We start from the raw sequence: 6,000 nt of genomic DNA on the forward strand, positions 1-6,000 counted from the left end.
CATCACAACTCCTGGATCTTACTCAAACTCATGTCCATCAAATCGGTGACGCCATCCAACCATCTCATCCTCTGTCGTCCCCTTCTTCTCCCATCTTCAATCTTTGCCAGCATCAGGGTCTTTCCCAATGAGTCAGCTGTTCACATCAGGTGGCCAAAGTATTGAAATTTCAACTTCAGCATCAGTCCTTCCAATGAATATTCAGGACTGATTTCCTCTAGGATGGACTGGTTGGATCTCCTTGCTGTCCAAGGGACTCTCAAGAGTCTTCTCCAGCACCACAGTTCAAAAGCATCAATTCTTCGACGCTCAACTTTCTTTATTGTCCAACTCTCACATCCATACTTGACTACAAGAAAAACCATAGTTTGACTAGACAGGCCTTTGTTGGCAAAGTAATGTCTCTGCTTTTTAATATGCTGTCTAGGTTGGCCATAATTTTTCTTCCAAGGAGCAAGCGTCTTTTAATTTCATGGCTTAGGGAGTCTTCTAATTTCATGCTGGTTGTCATTATTTAAGGAACCTCCACACCGTCCTCCATAGTGGCTGCAATCAATTTACATTCCCAGCATCGGTTCCCTTTATCCCACACCCTCTCCAGCATTTATTGTCTTCAGAGTTTTGACAATGGCTATTCCAACCAAAGTGAAATGATACCTTATTGTAGTGTTCATTTGCATTCCTAAATATTATTTAGGGCTGTTGGCATCTTTATATGTGTGTTTTTTTTTAAAGGATGTGAGTTAACCTTACTTCTTGAAATTAGTCTCTCGAATGACTGCCCTGTTTTGAATCCTTTTTTGATGACTACACCTAAGATATTTCTTGAGGGCAGGTGTTTTTTACTTACAGCTGTACAGGACTTGGTGGTGCCCCTCAGCACAGCTTTTAAAGTTGTTACAGGAAATGGCCACAGGTGGCAGCATTTCTTCATGTGCCACACTTTGGAATTTCATTTTTATTTTATATTAGAGTTGATTTCGGATGTTGTGGGGTTTTTCTCTGTGTGCGTATAGAGAAACTTAATTCAGTATACATATATGTGTATCTATTCTTTTCAGGGTTCTTTTCCCCATGAAGTTTTTGTTACAGTGTGTTCAGTAGACTTCCGTGTGCTTTCTAGTAGGTTTTTTTGCTTATCTATAGGATACATATTAATGTGTATATGTTAATTGCAAATTCTTCATGTGTCCCTCTGCTCTAACACTTTTTTTTGGATAATCATAAGTAAGTTTTCTAAGTTAGTGAGTATTTTTCTTCTGTAAATGAGTTGATTTGTATAAATTTATAGATTCCACTTGTCAGTGATATGTCATGATATTTGTCTTTCTCTCTCTGGTTTCTTTCACTTAGTATGATAATCACTCGCCCTATGTGTGCTGCTGCCAATGGCATTATCTTGTCCTGTTTTGTGGATGAGTAGTATTCCTGTGTAGAGGTGTACCACTTAGTCTTATTTTTTGGTGGATGGACATTTTGGTTGATCCTATGTATTGGCTATTGTAAATTGTGCTGCCCTGAAAAGAGGTTGTCAACTTAAAAAATAGTCACAACCTAGAAGTTGAGGGTCAGTTCTCTAGGGTTACTTGAGATGCTGTCTCCCAGGTGTGAGGTCCTGAAAATTCCCACCAAATAAAACATAAACACAAATTGTAGGTTGTAACTATTTTTTAAGTCAAGAGTTGCATGCTTCATTTTGAATTATGATTATTTCCAGATCTAAGCCCAGAAGTGGGGTTGCTGGGTCATATGGTTCCTCTCCTTTTGTTTTGTAAGGAACCTCCATGCAGTTTTCCATAGTGCCTGCAGCCATTTACATCCCCACCAAGAGTGTAGGAGGATTCCCTTTTCCCTATGCCCTCTTCAGCACTTATTCTCGGTAGATCTTTTTGATGATTGCCATTCTGACCAATATGAGTTGATGCCTCATTGTAGTTTTGATTTTCATTGATTTACTATTTAGTGAGTTGGAGTATTTTTCCAGGTGTTTTTGATCTTATACCGTGTGGTGCAATTTATCTCTTGAAATCGGCTTCTTGAAAGTCTGCCCTATCGTGAATTCCATTCTGATGATTTACCCCAGGACGTTACTTGAGGGCAGGTATCATTTAGAGCCCCAAAGGTCTTGTGAATATCAAAAGCCCATCAGCACCGATTTTAAAGTTAAGGGAAGCAGTAACAAGGAAACAGCATTTCTTCCTGCCTTGTTGCTTGGGCAACCAGAGCCTTAGGCAAAGCCTGTTCCTGCATTGTCAGTTAAAAGTGGAATGTGCCAGAAGAAACACCTAAGGCTGGTGTTAAGGAACTTCCTCCCCCCTTTATCCCTAGGACACATCTCAATTTCTGCAAGACTACTATATGCAGGTCAGGAAGCAACAGTTAGAACTGGACAGGGAAAAACAGACTGATTCCAAATAGGAAAAGGAGTATGTCAAGGCTGTATATTGTCACCCTGCTGATTTAAATTATATGCAGAGTACATCGTGAGAAACGCTGGACTGGAAGAAGCACAAGCTGAAATCAAGATTGCCGGGAGAAATATCAATAACCTCAGATATGCAGATGACACCACTCTTATGGCAGAAAGTGAAGAGAAACTAAAAAGCGTCTTGATGAAAGTGGAAGAGGAGAGTGAAAAACTTGGCTTAAAGCTCAACATTCAGAAAACGAAGATCATAGTATCTGGTCCCATCACTTCATGGCAAATAGATGGGGAAACAGGGGAAACAGTGTCAGACTTTATTTTGGGGGGCTCCAAAATCACTGCAGATGGTGACTGCAGCCATGAAATTAAAAGACGCTTACTCCTTGGAAGGAAAGTTATGACCAAACTAGAGAGCATATTGAAAAGCAGAGACATTACTTTGCCAACAAAGGTCCATCTAGTCAAGGCTATGGTTTTTCCAGTGGTCACGTATGGATGTGAGAGTTGGACTGTGAAGAAAGCTGAGTGCCGAAGAATTGATGGTTTTGAACTGTGGTTTTGGAGAAGACTCTTGAGAGTCCCTTGGGCTGCAAGGAGATCCAACCAGTCCATTCTAAAGGAGATCAGTCCTGGGTGTTCTTTGGAAGGAATGATGCTAAAGCTGAAACTCCAGTACTTTGGCCACCTCATGTGAAGAGTTAACTCACTGGAAAAGACTCTGATGCTGGGAGGGATTGGGGGCAGGAGGAGAAGGGGACGAGAGAGGATGAGATGGCTGGATGGCATCACTGACTCGATGGATGTGAATTTGAGTGAACTCTGGGAGTTGGTGATGGACAGGGAGGCCTGGTGTGCTGCGATTCATGGGGTCGCAAAGAGTCGGACACGACTGAGCGACTGAAATGAACTGAACTGAACTGTGTGGAGGGTGCAGTCATCTGCATTTGGGGTGACCCTGAGGCTGGAGGCTGGAAGTGGGAACCCCCCAGCAGGAGACTTTGAGCCCAGGGAACTTTTCAAAGCTCTTCCAGCCTAGAGGCTCTGCTGTACTTTGGGTGCAGCAGGCTTGGTTTCTCTGCAGTAAGGCCCACTGCTGTCTAAAGAATGCAAGCTCAGGAAGAAGGCAACAGTTGCTCCTGGTACATCGGAGGCGCCTGCCTGGCACAAATCTCCCAGGTTTAAAAAAATATCTTTTAAAAGTTTATTTATTTTTTAATTGAAGGATAATTGCTTTACATAATTTTGTTTTTTCCTGTCAAACATCAACATGAATCAGACATAGGTGTACATATGTCCCCTTCCTCTTGAACTTCCCACCCATCTCCCTCCCCATCCCACCCCTTTAGGTTGATGCAGAGCCCCTGTTCGAGTTCCCTGAGACATACAGCAAATATCCATTTTACATATGGTAATAAATTTCCATGTTATTCTTTCCATACCTCTCACTCTTTCCTCCCCTCTCCATGTCCATAAGTCTGTCTCTCTGTTTCTCCATTGCTGCCTTGCAAATACAGTCATTGGTACTACCTTTCTAGATTTCGTATATGTGCATTAGTATACGATAGTTATCTTTCTTTTTCCAACTTACTTCATTCTGTGTAATAGGCTCTAGGTTCATCCACCGCATTAGAGCGGATTCCCAGCTCTTTCAGTGAGACGACAACCTGGCCTTGGGATGCAAGCCTGCTTAGGTTCCAGGGGTGTGACAAAGCCCAGGTCACCATGGCGAGAGAGGAGTAGAGTCAGCATTTTTCCTCTTTTCATCTTCTCCTTATTCTATAACTTGCATTGTCCTATATGGATGAAGTTCAGTGTTTTGAGGTTGTTTTTTTCCTTTTTGATATACAACAACATGATTCAATAATACATAGGTATATATGTTATTTTTTGGGTTTGTTGTAGCCACACGTTCCAGGAAACAAACTCACTCAGAAGGACAATGCAGATAGTGAAGTGCAGTTTATTACACCGGTGGGCCCAAGGCAGAGTCTCCTTTTAGCCAAGGACCCCAACCAGCATTTGTGAAAATCTTAAATACCCCATGTGTACGTGTCTGAACCCACCACTCCAAATTCCTTGAGACGTACATAAACCAAGGAAAATACAATCCCAATAACCCCATTATTCACGTACTATGTGCTCATGTGCTCAAACAGTCAAACAATTAGCTGATAATCAATAAACCCGAGGTTACACTCCAATAGATACAGAAAAATTTATGGCCTGTCTGGACAAAGGGGTGGTTAGTGTATGTTTTCTCTTAGGCGATGAGTAACCTAGATACAATCTTCAAGGTTCCTCTGTCTGGAGGGGGTCTTATCCTTCTGTTGTTGTTTTCATAGGCGCTAAACACAGAGTTCAGAGTCCATTGGAAAGGTGGCCGAGCACGATCAGCATGAACAGGCCTAAGATGGAGTCCAGGCCCTATGAATTACTTCTTCAGGTTCTTTTCCAATATAGGTTATTGCTGCTGCTGCTGCTGCTAAGGCGCTTCAGTCATGTCTGACTCAGTGCAACCCCATGGACGGCAGCCCACCAGGCTCCGCCATCCCTGGGATTCTCCAGGCAGGAACACTGGAGTGGGTTACCATTTCCTTTTCCAATGCATGAAAGTGAAAAGTGAAAGTGAAGTCGCTCAGTCATGTCCAACTCTTTGTGACCCCATGGACTGCAGCCCCCCTGGGATTCTCCAGGCAAACGAGGGTTCTTGTAACCCCTGTGGGTTGTTTTTATAGATAGTAGTGCGCACATGTCAGTATGAACAGGCCCCTTTCTCCCTGCCGCCCGTTGTCTTTACTGGTAATGTTGTAGCCATGCGTTTCGGGAAACAAACTCACTCAGAAGGACAATGCAGACAGTGGGGTGCAGTTTATTACACTGGTGGGCCCAAGGCCAAGTCTGCTTTTAGCCAAGGACCCCGACCAGTTTTTGTGTAAACCTTATATACCCTAAGTGTATGTGCCCAAACCCACCTCCCCAAAATTCCCTGAAACTAGTCTGAACAAAGGAAAAAGAAAGTCACAAAGTTAACCCGTGATTCATAAGCCTTAGGCCTAGGTAGTTAATAGTGGACAATTATCAATAGTCTTATGGTCATACCCCAATAAACATAATAGAATGTATGATTCTATTCAGTTACACAGGTAATCAGGGTATTCTTTTAGGTGATGGAGAGCCCTGGGGCTCTTCCTTCCAAGGTCCTGGTTTTCCAGTTGATACTTCTATAGATACTGGGCATATAGTTCAAAGTCCACAGTCCGGCCCAAGATGGAGTCCTGCTTTTAAGACAGAGCCTTTTCTGTTTCCTCCTTCAGTAACATTATGTTTACTTTCTAAGCCAGGTGAGGCTATTTACCCTGGATAAGAAGTTAATTTGTTACATTTTTAGCTCTCACCTAGCAGTGAGGTCATATAACAGTAGCTTCTCCTTGACTCCCTTAGCACACTTGGTATGATCACCTCTGCTTTCACCCGTGTCCGTGTGGCTGGGCGTGGCATTATTTCCTCCTTCTTGATGGCTCAGTCATATGCGTTGGGTATCTGGTTCCCTTTCTCTGCCTTTCGTTTCTCTTCTT

The sequence above is a fragment of the Ovis canadensis genome, chromosome 11 (genome assembly GCF_042477335.2).
Source record: "Ovis canadensis isolate MfBH-ARS-UI-01 breed Bighorn chromosome 11, ARS-UI_OviCan_v2, whole genome shotgun sequence".
NCBI lineage: Eukaryota > Metazoa > Chordata > Mammalia > Artiodactyla > Bovidae > Ovis > Ovis canadensis.